Genomic DNA, 15957 nt, shown 5'->3' with positions numbered 1-15957 from the left:
GGGGTCCCTCAGCCTTGCTTGCAGGGATCGGGCCGAAATTGGCTCTCTGACATCCCCTAAAGGGTCCTGGAGTGTGAGAGGGCACTCTGCAAAGTTGCTGTCGTACAGGGTGTGGAACGCAAATGCAAGTGTGCAGTAAACCAGATTCAGGGCCAACAGTGCCCCAGCAACAACATAACCCACAGCTGAAGGTGGAATCGCGCTCCCTCCCCTCTGGTTCCAGGGTGTGTCACCCGAGAATTGCTGCTGCCAAGTCACCACAGCTCAGCAGCTCCTGCATTGAGCATTTGCCCCTTGGTGGTCAGTGAGCATCATACCTACCAGCCAGTTGGACGGTTGGATGGTCACTTAGGCTTTTATATATATAGATAAAGACATGGAATTATTCAGAAAAAATTTTAGACCAATGAGAATTGGTTTTGTCTTTGTTGGGTCAGGTTGTAACTACCATAATTATGAGTATTGTTTGACATTGAATATTTGACCATGAATCAATCATAATAGAGCAGAAACTTGGGATCTAGTATTATTTGGTTTATAATACATTACAAAAAATGAGTGAAATGTTAAGTGAAACCATGTTACAGGATTCCTATATTTCAACATTATGAAGTATATTGTGATAAGTTAAATTTTGTAATCCCTAGGGCAATCACTAGAGAAATAATATCAAGAGAAATAGATAAAAAATAATACAAAAAATAAAATGGAATGCAAAAATAATGAATTAATACAAATGAAGATAAAGGGGAAGAGGGGGGAATATAGATGACAAAAATAGAAAACAAATAGCAAAATGGTAGATTAAAACCAATCAGATCAATAATTACATTAAGTTTAAATTGACTAAGTGTGCCAATAAAAAGCAGAGATTGTCAGACTTCAGAAGGGTCCCAGGTTCGATTCCGGTCAAGGGCATGTACCTTGGTTGCGGGCACATCCCCAGTGGGAGATGTGCAGGAGGCAGCTGATCGATGTTTCTCTCTCATCGATGTTTCTGGCTCTCTATCTCTCTCCCTTCTTCTCTGTAAGACAGTTATATTCCGCAGGACTGTTGGAGACTGGCGGACCAGGCTCCCCCAAGCTGGGCAACCTCTACTACCACTGAAATCTCTCCCAGGGTGGCCGGCTCTGCTGCAGAGACCACGTCATCTTGAGGAGAACAGTGGCTGCGGCTGGGAGCCCACCCTCACCTCCACCCAGGGAGACCTCGGACACTACCAGGGACCCTACAGCCACACCAGGCAGACACCAGCTGCCACAGCTGTGAACCCACGAACACCAAGACTCCAGCCTCCCCAGCTGTCGGCTCCTAAAAAGTTTGTCCAGGGGGAGACAAAATGGTAGCCAAATAGGCAGATGGGTCAGGCTCTTCTGATGGAGCAGATAGAAGAAACATTCACTCGGAACTGGCGAATAACATCCACCCGGAATTCGTGAATTAAACTCAGCTGGAGAGGCAATCCATGGACAAAAAGGTCAGAGTTAGCCAAGAAACTGGTGGAATCTGGAATCTGGGCTGGAGGGAGAAATGTGCGTAGCCTGGACTGCGCTGAACCAACACCACGTCCCTTAGGGACAAGGGTAGCGCTCCACTGTGGAAGGGTGTCCACAGGGCTGCTGGCAGCGGGGGACTCTAGACCTAAGCCCAAAGCCGTGGGAGGCTGCGCCCAGAAAGGCAGCCTTAAGTTCTACACTGGCCACGCAGGGCCGGGCCGGGGTGGGGGAGTAGAGGGGGGTGGAGGGGGAGAGAAACACACAGTGGGGAGGTTGCTCTGTCTTTATAATTTTCTTGCTGTTACTCGCTAAACCCAGGATCTTGCAATTACAAACACTCACCGTGGCTGCAATGCAGGGGAAGGTGGTTTTGTGGAAGCTGGAGAGCAAAACAGGGAGAGGTGATTAGAAAGCCAGCTCTGGGACAGTCCGTTCCCTCCAACCCTGAACAGACATTTTTCTCCTGGAGACCAGGCACCTCCTAGCAGCGCAGCCACACCCAGCCTTGAGCTCGGCAGGGAAACTAGGATATAAAATACCCCCAGGGAGGCCTTGGGGTCTGGGTTGAGGGGCAATTTGGTCCCAGAAACTAATACGGAAACACTGCTACCTAAAGGCAGTGTCAGAAATAGACCCCTGTGTAAATACGACTGAAAGTAGACAAACAAAGCAGGCAGAGTGGTCCCTCCTGGCTGTGGCGTCTGACAAAAAGGAGCTGTGGATCGCTGGGAGCTACAACACGATGCTGACTATCTAGCAGGAAGCTGGGACGTGGCACATAGAACAGTGGAGAAGGGTCTTAGACCAGCCTCCATGGGACATTAAATACTCAGATGAAGCAAACGAACTTCATTACTTCACTTTTTTTTAACTTTTACTTAAGAAACTAAAAATTGTTTTTTCTTTATTTTATTTTTATTACTATTATTATTTTTTAACCTTTTTGTTGTTATTTTTTTTTTTGGATTAGTGTTCTACATTCTATTTTTATTTTATTTATTTTTTTATCATTACCTTACTCTCATTTTTTCCTTTATGCCAACCATTTCTTCCTAACTTCACCCTTTTTTATCCTGTTTCTCTTCTCCTGTTCCTGCTTTAGTTTTTCTCTCTCCTTTCTTTTTACTCCTTGGTAAAAATTGATCTTCTTTATTGACACATTACTATTACAGTAGTCTCTATTGGGTCTTATGAGTCTTGCTTTTACTCACTAAACCCAGGATCTTGCAATTACAAGATCTGGATCACCTCTCCCTGTTTTGCTCTCCAGCTTATACATATGACTCTTACTCATATATCTAATTTCCTTTCCCCTGCTCCAAAATCATGCACCCTTCTCTTTTCTCTTTCTTCACTAGCCAATTTTTTTTTCTTCTTGTTGTTGCTCATTTGATAGTTTGTTAGTTTTTTTTAATTTTTATTTTATGCTTTTGTTTTTCCTCCCCTCACTTGTTCTCTTCTTTTACTAATAGCTTAATTAGTTTCACTCACCAAACTCAGGCCTATCTGCTACCTACTCTATTCTCCTTTTTCAAAAATAGATGAATAGATAGATAGATAAAGGGGAAAATTTTTTATATAAATTTATATATATTTTGAATATATATATTTAATTACTATTATTTTTATTATTATTATATATTTTTTAATTGAGTATTTTGATTTTTACTTTTCTTCTTATACACTCATTCTCTTTCTACCTCCTCTATACTGAATCATGGCCACTACCCCATTCATTCAGTTCCTTTACCTTACCTTCTGAAAATAAACTCTGCCTCTTCAGATTCAGCTCTCCTCCTTTTTTTTCTGGCAGTTTGTGGTTTGCATTTTTTGGTTTAGTTGTTGGTTTTGTGGAGTTTCCTCTCCATATACGTATATATTTTTTTCTTTTCTCTTTCTTTCTTTCACCTTCTTTTTTCTTCATTTTCTTTTCTCTCATACCCTTTTCCTTTTCTCAATATTATTTTTGTGCTCTCTTCTCTCCCCGAATTTTCTTTTCTCTGATGGTAACCTTTATTTGGGGTTATCGGTGTCATGTATACATTCATGTTTTGTTCCCTCTGTGTCATGTCTTGTTGAGTTGTATTTTGTGCCTTTGGTCAATGTGGTAGAGAGTGAGCCACATAACCAGGCACCCTGAAAGGAGTGAAAATGGGGAGACAAAGAAACAGACCCCATATGAACACTTGGAGTGCGGGAAACGAGTTAAGTCGGCTCGCGTGAATTGCGAGTACTCCGCGGGAGCCGTCTTAAAACTCGGTTCATATAGATTTGCGGTGGAGTGCGGGAAACGTGTAAACTCGGGCCGATTGTAACTGCGTATTACCAAATATTTGTTTGTAATCCACCCTTTTGGTGGATGGAACAAAACCAAAAGACAGAGCCATCTTATATTTTGGCGGGAAATTCACCCGCACTCCAAGTGTGAAAGAAAAGGAGGAATCACTGGAAAAGAAAGTAAATAAAATGGAGGCAAGCAATTTGTCAGAGAAAGAATTCAGAGCAATGGTCATAAGGATGCTGAAAAGGTTGGAAGACAAATTCAACAACATGTATAAGAATCAAGAGGAAATGAAGAAGAACCAAGAAGAAATGAAGAATGACATCGCTGCAATAAAGAACACAATAAAAAAATCAACAGTAGACTAGAAGAAGCTGAGGACTGCATCAGTGAGCTAGAAGACAAGGTAGAAAAAAGCGCACCAAGGCAGAGCAGCAAATGGAGAAAAAACTTAAAAAAACAGGAGGAGAGCCTAAGGGAGCTTTGGGACAACATGAAACAAAACAACATCTGCATAATAGGGGTGTCAGAAGGAGAAGAAGCTGAACAAGAAAAAGAGAACTTGTTTGAAGAAATGATGACAGAAAACCTCCCTTACCTGGTGAAGAAAAAAGTCACACAAGTCCAGGAAACACAGAGAGTCCCAATCAAGATGAACCCAAAAAGACCCACACCAAGACACATCATAATTAAAATGGCAAACATTAAAGACAAAGAAAGAATCTTAAAGACTGCAAGAGACAGAAATGTACCTACAAGGGAACTCCCATTAGACTATCAGCTGATTTCTCAATAGAAACACTTCATGCCAGAAGGGAATGGCATGAAGTATAAAAAGTAATGAAAAGCAAGGGACTGAATCGAAGACTACACTATCCAGCAAGGCTATCATTCAAAATTAAAGGTGAAATTAGGAGCTTCACAGACAAAAAAAAAGGCTAAAGGAATTTATTACCACCAAACCAGCAATGCAAGAAATGCTAAAGGGACTGTTGTAAAAAAAGAAGAAATAGAAAGAGAGGGAGGAACACAGGCATAAATAAGTACCTGTCAATAATAACATTAAATGTAAATGGATTAAATGCTCCAATAAAAAATACATAGGGTATCTGAATGGATACAAAAACAGGACCCAATTAAATGCTGTCTACGAGTGACCCACCACCGAACAAAAAACTCACACAGAATGAAAGTGAAGGGATGGAAAAATTTTTTCCATGCAAATGGAAATGAAAGAAAAAGCTGGGGTAGCAATACTTATATCTGACAAAATAGAGTTCAAAATGAAGGCCATAACAAGAGATAATGAAGGCCATTCATAATACTAAAAGGATCGATACAAGAGGATATAATCTTGGTAAACATAATTGCACCCAATATAGGAATAGTTAGATATATATTTTTAAAAATTCTAGAATACTTTAAGGGAGAGATCAACAGTAATATAATCATAGTAGGGGACTTTAACACCCTGCTGTCTTCATTGGATACATTTTCCAGACAAAAAATTAACAAGGAAACAACGACTCTAAATGACACACCAGATCAGATGGACTTAAATGATATTTATAGAACATTTCACCCCAAAGCTGCAGAATATACATTCTTCTCAAGTGCACATGGGCCATTCTCAAAGATAGATCACAATAACATGAAACTAACGATGAACTACAATGAAAACACCCCAAAATATTTAAATACATGGAGGCTGAATAGCATGTTATTACGTAATGAATGGGTTACCAATGAAATCAAGAGAGAAATAAAAAGCTTCCTGGAAACAAATGAAATGAACACATAACAACCCAAAGCCTATGGGACCCAGTGAAAGCAGTCCTGAGAGGGAAGTTCATAGCAGTACAGGCCTATCTCAAAATTCATTGTTTAATAACATGCTATTTAGCCACCATGTATTTGAATGTTTTTGAGTGTTTTTACTGTAGTTGATTTCTAATTTCATTCCAGTGTGATCTGAGAAGATGCTTGATACGATTTCAATCTTTTTGAACTTGTAGAGACTTGTTTTGTGTTCTAACATGCGGTCTATCTTTGAGAATGACCCATGTGCACTTGAGAAGAATGTATAGTCTATAGCTTTGGGGTGAAATGTTCTATAAATGTCTTTTAAATCCGTCTGATCCAGTGTATCATTTAGAGTCACTATTTTCTTGTTAATTTTTTGTCTGGAAAATCTATCCAGTGAAGACAGTGGGGTGTTAAAGTCCCCTACTGTGACTGTATTGCTGTTGATCTCTCCCTTAAAGTCTTGTAGAATTTTTTTTATATATCTAAGTATTCCTATATTAGGTACATATATGTTTACCAGGGTTATATCCTCTTGTTGCACTGATCCCTTTAGTATTTTGTAGTGAACTTTGTTGTTTATTGTGATGGCATTCGTTTTGAAGTCTATTTTGTCAGATATTAGTATTGCTACCCCAGCTTCTTTTTCATTTCCATTTGCATGAAAAAATTTTTCCCAACTCTTCACTCTCATCCTGTGTGAGTCCTTTGTTCTGAGGTGGGTCTCTTTTAGACAGCAGATATATGAGTCATGTTTTCTTATCTATGCAGCTAGCTAGCCTATGTCTTTTTGAATGAAGTATTTAATCCATTTACATTTAAGATTATTGATATTTATTGCCATTTTAATTCTGTATGCCTATGTTTTCCTCTCTCTATATTTCTTCTTCTCATTTCATCAGTCCCCTTAGCATTTCTTGCAGTGCTGGTTTGGTGGTGATAAACTCCTTTAGCCTTTTATTGTCTGGGAAGCTCTTTATTTCAGCATCTATTTTGAATCATAGCTTTGGTGGATATAGTCATCTTGGTTTTAGATCCTTGCTTTTCATTACCTTGAATAATTCATGCAAATCCCTTCTGGTCTGTAGAGTTTCTGATGAGAAATCAGCTGACAGCCTTATGGGAGCTCCTTTGTAGGTAACAAATTGCTCTTCTCTCTCTGCCTTTAAGATTTTGTCTTAGTCTTTAATTTTTGGCCTTTTAATTATGATGTGTCTAGGTGTGGCCTGTTTGGATTCTTCTTGCTTGGGACACTCTGTGCTTTCTGGACTTGTGTGGCCTTGTATTTTACCAGGTTAGGAAAGTTTTCTGCCATTATTTCTTCAACATGTTCTTGCTCACTTTCTTCTTCTGGTACACCTATTATGTGAATATTGTTATGTTTCATGTTATCCCATAGCTTCCTTAAGCTGTCCTCCTGTTTATTAATTGTTTTTTCTTTTTGACTCTCTGAGTGATTTTGTTATACCCTGTCTTCTAATTCACTGATCCTATCCTCAGCTTCCCCTAATCTGCTGTGTCTTCCTTCCAATATGTTCTTTATTAGTGCTATGTCATTCTTTATTTCCAACTGGTGTTTTTTCATAGTTACTGTATTTTTTTCATGCTGTTGAACATCATTGCCATCATTATTTTGAACTCTATATCTGATACATTTCTTATCTCCATTTCATTTAGGTCTTCTGCAGAATTCTCTTGTTCTTTCTTTTGGGGATTGCTTTTGGTGTTTTTTTTTGTTTTTTGTTTTTTTTTGGTTTCCCCATTTTGCTGCTTGTTTGGGTTTGTGTCTACATATTAGGTAGATCTGCTATGACTCCAAATCTCTGGTGCAGGACAAGTCAGGCTGTTTCTAACTGGCTCTCAGTACCCTGTTTGAACTATCTGTAATCCACTCTGCTATGGCTCCCTCTGCTGGGACTGGGTTGCTTCCATATTTTGGTTATTGCATACATAATGTCCTTCTTTGTCTGTTGTTATAGCCTTTATTTTATTTTTTTAAAACATATTTCTTTATTGATTTCAGAGAGGAAGGGAGAAGGAGAGAGAGATAGAAACATCAATGATGACAGAGAATCATTGATTGGCTGCCTCCTGCACGCCCCTCACTGGGGATGGAGCCCACAACCCAGGCATGTGCCCTTGGATGGAATCAAACCTGGGACCCTTCAGTCCACAGGCTGACGCTCTATCCACTGAGCCAAGCCAGCTAGGGCTATAGCCTTTATTTTAAAGTTTATTTTGTCTGCTATAAGTATTGCTACATCACCTGTTTAACCATTTCTATTTGCATGATATATCTTTTTCCATTGATTTACTTTCAGTCTGTGTGTGTCTTTCAATCTGAAGTGGTATTATTTTTTTTCATCCTAATCTGAGGACATGTTCATTGAATTTTTTTTTTTAACAGAGACGGGAAGGCAGAATGAGAGCGAGTCAGAACATTAATCATTTGCCTCCAGTATGCGCCTCGACTAGTGATAGAAACCCAAGTATGCACCCTGACCAAGAGTCCAACCCGTGACCTTTTGGTATACAGGACAATGCTCGAATCAACTGAGGCACACGAGCCAGGGCTGAAGTGGTCTCTTGTAGGCAGCACATGTATGAGTCTTGTTTTCCTCTCCATTTAGCCAGCCTATGTGTTTTGATTAGAGCATTTTATCGATTTAAATTTAAAGTAATTATTAACAGGTATGTAGTTATTGCCATTTTATTATTTAAATTTTTATTCTCCCCCTCCTTCTTCTTCTTGAAGTCCCTTAACATTTCTCTTAATATTGGCTTGGTGGTTATGAACTCCTTTAGCATTTCTTGTCTGGGAAGTTCTTCATCTCTCCTTTGGTTCCAATGATAGCCTTGATGGGTTGAGCAATCTTGGTTGTAGATCCACGCTTTTCTTTTCTTCTTTTTTTAAAAAATTAAATCTTTATTGTTCAGATTATTACAGTTGTTCCTCTTTTTTCCCCCCAAAGCTCCCCTCCACCCTGTTCCCGCCCCACCCTCTCCCCTTTCCCCTCCCCTCCACTGTCCTCATCCATAGGTGTACGATTTTTGTCCAGTCTCTTCCAGCACCCCCTACACCCCTTTCCCCCCGAGAATTGTCAGTCCACTCCCTTTTTATGCCCCTGATTCTATTATATTCACCAGTTTATTCTGTTCATCAGAATATTTATTCACTTGATTTTTAGATTCACTATATGTATTTGTTGTTAATAATTTTTGTCTTTACCTTTTTCTTCTTCTTCCTCTTCTTAAAGGATACCTTTCAGCATTTCATATAATACTGGTTTGGTGGTGACGAACTCCTTTAGCTTTTTCTTATCTGTGAAGCTCTTTATCTGACCTTCAATTCTGAATGATAGCTTTGCTGAAAAAAGTAATCTTGGTTGTAGGTCCTTGCTATTCATCACTTTGAATATTTCTTGCCACTCCCTTCTGGCCTGCATAGTTTCTGTTGAGAAATCAGCTGACAATCTTATGGGTACTCCCTTATAGGTAACTAACTGTTTTTCTCCTGCTGCTTTTAAGATATTCTCTTTGTCTTTTGCTCTTGACATTTTAATTATGATGTGTCTTGGTGTGGTCCTCTTTGGATTCCTTTTGTTTGGGGTTCTCTGCGCTTCCTGGACTTGTAAGTCTATTTCTTTCACCAGGTAGGGGAAGTTTTCTGTCATTATTTCTTCAAATAGGTTTTCAATATCTTGCTCTCTCTCTTCTTCTGGCACCCCCATAATTCAGATGTTGGTACGCTTGAAGTTGTCCCAGAGGCTCCTTACACTATCTTCATATTTTTGGATTCTTTTTTTTTTAATATATTTTATTGATTTTTTACAGAGAGGAAGGGAGAGTGATAGAGAGTTAGAAACATCGATGAGAGAGAAACATAGATCAGCTGCCTCCCGCACATCCCCCACTGGGGATGTGCCCGCAACCCAGGTACATGCCCTTGACCGGAATCGAACCTGGGACCCTTCAGTCCGCAGGCCGACGCTCTATCCACTGAGCCAAACCGGTTTCGGCCATATTTTTGGATTCTTTTTTCTTTTTGTTTTTCTGGTTGGGTGTTTTTTGCTTCTTCATATTTCCAATCTTTGACTTGATTCTTGCGATCCTCTAGTCTGCTGTTGGATCTCTGTATAATAGTCTTTATTTCAGTCAGTGTATGCTTAATTTCTAGTTGGTCCTTTTTCATATCCTCAAGGTTCTCACTAGATTTCTTAAGGGTCTCACTAAATTTATCGGCGGTTTCTAGAAAATTCTTGAAAAACCTTATAACCGTGGTTTTGAATTCTATATCCAGTAGTTTGCTTTCCTCCCTTTCTGTCATTTGTGACCTGTTTCTTTGTCTCCACATTTTGGCTGCTTCCCTGTGTTGATAGAGTGGCTTTCTGTGCTAGGTGTCCTATAGGGCCCAGTGGCTCTGCCTCCCCAATTACCTGAGGTGGACACTCTTGGTGCACCCCTTTGTGGGCTGTGTGCAAAGTCTTTTGTAGTTAAGCCTTGATTGTTGTAGGTATCACTGGGAGGAATTGACCTCCAGGCCAATTGGCTGTGAGACTCAGCTGTGTCTATGGTGGGAGAACTTCTGGGCTGGAGACACCCTTCTGGGGCAAGACTTGCTTCAATGGGGCTTTGGTGCTCACTGAGTCTGCCCCCTGAGTGTGTCCCTTATGGATCTGAGGAGTTGTAGTCTGGATGGTCCCACTCTGACCACTGGGTACACTGGCTCTTGGATCTCTGAGGGGGTGCTAATTTAGCCTCTTCCTGAGGCTACCCAGCAGGAACTATGGAGAGATCTGCAGATTCCTCTTTGTTTGGGTTTTGGAGGTGCCCAGATGAGGCCCAGCTGTGAAGTAATGTAAGCTGCTGTGGGGCCTTGGGCCTTCTTTTGGATGTTCTGGGTCTCTCTGACCCAGTTTGTTAGGTAATTTTAGATTGCAAAGGGCCAGGCCATTCATATGCAAAAGCTTCTGTGCATAGCTTGGGTGGGGCAGGGTCTTAGGGAATCAACAGGGCAGAGCAAACAGCTATGGCTGATCCTCAGTCCTGCCCTAAGAGGCCCCGGGTCTCAGTGTCCCATGGTAATCGCTGCAAGCACCTCTGAGAGAAAGCCGCCCTCAAGTTCTGCCCAATGCCAGATAGTCCAGTTTCTCCTCGTATGAGTCTGGGTCCCCAGAGACTCGCCCGGAACTGGAGTTCAGAGCAGTTGGGAGCTTGAGACTCCCTCCCAATTGAAAAAGACAACTGTGTCCTCAGTTGCCAGCCCTTTCCGCGTGCGCCTCCGTACCTCTGCACTTTACTTTCGCACCTCCTCTGAGTCTCAGTGTGCTTTTCTCTTTCCTTCTAGTTGTAGAATTTCCACTCAGCCAGCCTTCCTGTGGTTCTGGATGATGTCTGTTTTGTCTTTTAGGTGTATTTTTGAAGTCGTTGTGCGAGGCAGCAATTTCAGGTGTTTACCTATGCTGCCATCTTGGTTCCTCCCTGTAGATCCATACTTTTCATCATTTTGAATATTTGTGCCAATCTCTTCATCCTGCAAAATTTCTGTTGAGAAATCAACTGACAGTCTCATGGGAACTTCCTTTTATGTCACTAACTGCTTTTCTCTAGCTACTTTTAAGATTCTCTTTTTGTCTTTAACCTTTGCCATTTTAATTATGCTGTGTCTGGGTGTAGTCCTCTTTGGTTTCATCTTGTTTGAGTCTCTATGCTTCCTGGACTTGTATATCTATTTCCTTTGCCAGATTAGGGAAGTTTTCAGTCATTCTGTCTTCAAATAGGTTTTCAATCTCTCGCTCTCACTGGTACCCCTAGAATGCAGATATTGGTATGCTTGATGTTGTCCCAGAGGTCCCTTAAACTACCCTCATTTTTAAAAATTCTTTTTTCTTTTTGCTCTTTCTATTGAGTTTTATGCTACTATGTCTTCCATATTACTGATTAGATTATCTACTTCATCTAATTGCTATTGATCCTATCTAATGTATTCTTCATTTCAGTTATTGTATTCTCCATTTCTGTGTAGTTCTTTTTTTATGGTTTCTAGCTCTTTGTGTAACTTCTCATTGATTTCATTTATTCTTCCCCTAAGTTTATTGAACAGCCTTATAACCAGTGTTTTGAACTCTGTATCTAGTAGATTGCTTGCCTTCATTTTGTTTAGTTCTTTTTCTGGAGTGTTGCCAAGTTCTGTCATTTGGGACATGTTTCTTTGTTTCCTCATTTTGGCTGCCTCACTGTGTTTATTTCTATGTATTAGGTAGATCTACTATGTCTTCCAGTGTTGGCACAGTGGCCTTATGTAGTACGTGTCCTGCGGGGCCCCGGGGTGCAGACTCCCTGGTCACCTGAGCCAGGTGCTCTAGGTTATTCTTTGTGTGGGTTGTGTGTGCCCTCTTATTGTAGTTGAGCCTTGATTGCTGTTGGCACATTAATGGAAGATATTGCTGTTAGGCTGGCTGGCTCTGAGGACTGACCATGACTACAGCTGATGAGTTCTATTATGTGTGTGGGGGGATGACCCCACAGAACTGGATTCACTGTAGCAGGACTCTAGTGCCTTCTGAATCCACTCTTTGGGTGTGTCATTTGTGGAGCTAATTGGGTGGTGCTCTGGTGTGGTCTGATGTTGGCCACTGTTGATTCTTGGACCTCTTGGGAGGAGCTCTCATGCAGGCACAGATCAGCCATTGCCTAGGCCTGACCAGGGCCACCTGGTAAGAGCTACATTGTGATCTGTGGTTGGCAACTGCCTGTACTGTTCTAGGAGGCCCTGGGAGAGCTATCATGTGAACTCAGAGCATGCTAAGGCCAGCTGCTGCTTGCTGGGGGTTTGTGGACCTTTGGGAGATTTAGGATAGTCCCTGGCATGGGCCAATGCTGATAGCTTATGAGGAACAGGACAGGCAGCTTACCTGAAAGGGGTTTGGGCTGGTACCTGGGTTGGATCTCAGAGAATCACCAGGGTGGGATGAGTTTGATGGAGATTCAGATTTGGTGCCCACCTTCACCTGCAGGCTGGGTTGGGGGAGAGCTCAGCAAAGGAACAATGGGGCTTGTCAGCATTAACTTCATTTTCAAATGATTACTTTGCCAAGGATATTGTAACAATACCTTGAGCTATGTACTAAGAGGAATGCACTTAGTTAAGAAGGGAAAAGATTCAATTATAAGATATATTCTGAAATAGATATGCCAAGAAATCCCTCCACCCGCTTTTGGTTCACTTATTAAAATAGTCTGCTAGTCTTAAACAACATACTTTATAATCTTATGCTGTATCTTAGGTATTATCAACAATCAGGTAACAATGTTAGGTTTTGTCCTTACCCCCTATTGCCTGTTACATGTCTCCCTTGCAACATGCTGCCAGAACTTGAACATAGTAGATGAGACACCTTGATGTCCCTAAGGACTTAAAATTTAGGTCTTTTGTTATTAGAACTATTTAATGATGATGTAGAGATTTAAAATAAGAATTTTCCTTTGATAATTATAAAATGACAGACAAACCTATATACTCAAATATAACAAAGTGTTGAAATATTATAATTATAATACTACTAGAGGCCCGTTGCATGAGATTTGTGCATGAGTAGGGTCCCTAGGCCTGGCCGGTGATCAGGGACAATCAGGGCCTTCCGGCTGCTGGCCAGCGCCTTCCTTCTGGCTGCTGGCCAGGGTCTCCCTTCCCTGGCTACAGGCTGCTGGCTGCCAGCCAGTGCCTTCCTTCATTCTGCGCTGTCCCCTGGTGGTCAGCGCATGTCATAGCAAGCAATCAGTCTTCCAGTGGAACTCCTGCGGTGACAATTTGCATACTAGGCTTTTATATATAGACTAGAGGCCTGTTGCACGAAAAGTTTCATGCAATAGGCTTTCCTTTCCCCTGGCTGCCGGCACCAGTTTTCCTCCAGCACCCGGGACCCAGGCCTTTGCTCTGGCCGGAGCCGCCTTCAAGCCTTCGCTGCCCCGCCCAGCCGCCCCGGGCCGGGTCGCACACGGGACGCACAGGCGGGCCAGCCGATAGCTGCTGCCCTGCCTGGCCGCCCCAGGTTGGGTCGCACACAGGTTGCCCACCGCCCCGGGTCGCAGATAGCAGGCCCAGATGGCAGTAGGGCAGGAGGGATGGCGCTGTCCCACCCTGCCTGAATATACAAATTAGCCACCATCTTTGTTGGCAGTTAATTTGCATATCACACTGATTAGCCAATGGGAGGCATAGCGAAGGTACGGTCAATTACCATGTTTGTCTATTATTATATAGGATAATTCAGACAAAATGAAAGCAACTCACACAAAAAATATTTAATAGTTTTCTGAAATCTGATTTGTTGAAATTGCCTCAAAATATTTGTATACCTGAGAAAATTAGGCAGAACACACTTTAGAAAGTAATTTGCCCATAATGAGTATACATTTAAATTTCATCTTAAAAACCTGATTCATTCTGGGCTGAGTGGATACAGAGCACTGGAACCTCCCCAGGTGGCAATGGCCTGAGCTCCAGGGCAGCCCACCCCCTCCCCATCTCTCTTTCCTCTCCACTGTCAGCATGAAAGTCTTCAGTCCAGTGAGGTTCAATAGGGGACACAGCCTTTCAGACCACAGCCTGGGCCTCAATCTCCCAGAGCAAAACTCCGGGGGACAACCCAATGATCCTGCTGTGCAACATGAATGACAACTACTCTAACCTCAAGGAGATGGTGCCAAGCATCCCCCAGAAAAAGGTAAGCAAGATGGAAATCCTACAGCACACCATCCATTACATCTTGGACCTGCAGATAGCCCTAGACTCACACCCCACTCCTGCCAGCCTGCATCACTAGCGACCTGGACAGAGCCAAGTGTCCAGGACCCTCTGACCACCCTAAACACGGACATCAGCATCCTGTTCTTGCAGGCTTCCTAATTCCCTTCTGAGTTCATGTAAAGTGACAGCAAAGCACTCTGTGCCTGAATAAATGGTGTTCATTACTTTTTTTTTTCTTTGCACAACAACAAATCCACAGGAACTTATTTTTCAACCATTTCATAACGAGGACAAGTTGAATGCAATTTTTTAAAAACTGGAAGCAAAACTAAAAGGATCAGATCATCTTCTGCAAGGTGTTTCTGACCTGGACTCTGATATTAGTTATTTATGAAAAAAACTTTTAATGCCCTTTCTGTAGTTAGGAGGTTTTCTTTATACTATACTATTTCCACAATGGAGAGCAAAAACGTTAAAATCACAAGGAATTGCTGAATTTAAGATTATGCCTTTTTTCAAAGATGGAGCATGAATACCAGAAAGATCCAGTATTAAATTACTTAAATGCAGTCTTTTGGACAAAAATTCTCTTTTTGATGCAAGCCTACTGAATGCTGTATATAAAAGGAAAGCTTGTGCACCCTTTAATTAGAGTTCTTTTGTACAGTGGCAGACATGTATATTTCTGCATACAAATTGTAATAATGTACTTATTCATGCTAAACTTTTTATAACAGTTTAGTTGTAGTAAACTTAGCCGTTTTAAAAAAAAGAAATCAAGTGTATTAATTGGGGGGAAAATCTACCATGCCAAACATTTTTAACCCTTGAGTAAGGGTTAGAAATGGTTAGGAGACTAGGGCATTGCTAGCATTTCCAGGCCCTTTTTGTGAAGGAATACAGTAATATTCTTCAACTATAATTCCTGGTGGTTTATTGTCAGGTGAGTTAGCTTCGCCTGATCTGTAGAGAGAAGCAAACTATTGGATCTGAGTAGCTAATAGGTTTCAGAATTCTTTATGAAAATGGTATTCCTTAAATGTATAATAGGATTGTGTTGAAAGCATAGTGAGTAAAATGAAAGACTTTTAACTTAAACATTTTTATTTGCAAGAGATTCAATGGATTAAAGAGAGACATGCATTTTGTTTCCAAAAGATATTAAAAATGTCTTTTTGATTTATTACTAAATGTTAGCAGCAAGACAAGAAGACCTGGTTCTTGCCTTCTTGAAGGAAAGATTTCAATCAAGAGACAAAGCGTAGAAAAGCAAGCAAGAGCCCTGACTGGTTTGGCTCAGTGGCTAGAGCGCCGGCCTGCGGACTGCAGGGTCCCGGGTTTGATTCCGGTCAAGGGCATGTAGGGAGTGTGCAGGAGGCAGCTGATCGATATTTCTCTCTCATCGATGTTTCTAACTCTCTATCCCTCTCCCTTCCTCTCTGTAAAAAATCAATAAAATATATTTATAAAAAAAAAAAGAAAAGCAAGCAAGAATTTATTGACTGCAGCACAAACACACTTAGGACAGTGGAACAAGGAAGGGTATAGAAGAAGCAATGAGAGAACCTAGGCTGGGTTGCTTTGGCTCACTGACAGGAAAGAAGCAATTAAGGAAAATGGTGAACAT

At 41.3% G+C, this 15957-nt stretch overlaps 1 pseudogene; it reads left to right on the top strand.

Moving 5' to 3' along the window:
- Positions 1-14132: 14132 nt before the first annotated feature.
- On the top strand, positions 14133-14537 carry LOC102429146 (annotated as a pseudogene).
- The last annotated feature ends 1420 nt before the right edge of the window (positions 14538-15957 follow it).

Source organism: Myotis lucifugus, unplaced genomic scaffold (genome assembly GCF_000147115.1).
Source record: "Myotis lucifugus unplaced genomic scaffold, Myoluc2.0 scaffold_7, whole genome shotgun sequence".
Taxonomy (NCBI): Eukaryota; Metazoa; Chordata; class Mammalia; order Chiroptera; family Vespertilionidae; genus Myotis; species Myotis lucifugus.
The sequence above is the reverse complement of the archived record's forward strand: the minus strand, read 5'-3'. Positions and strand labels throughout refer to the sequence as shown.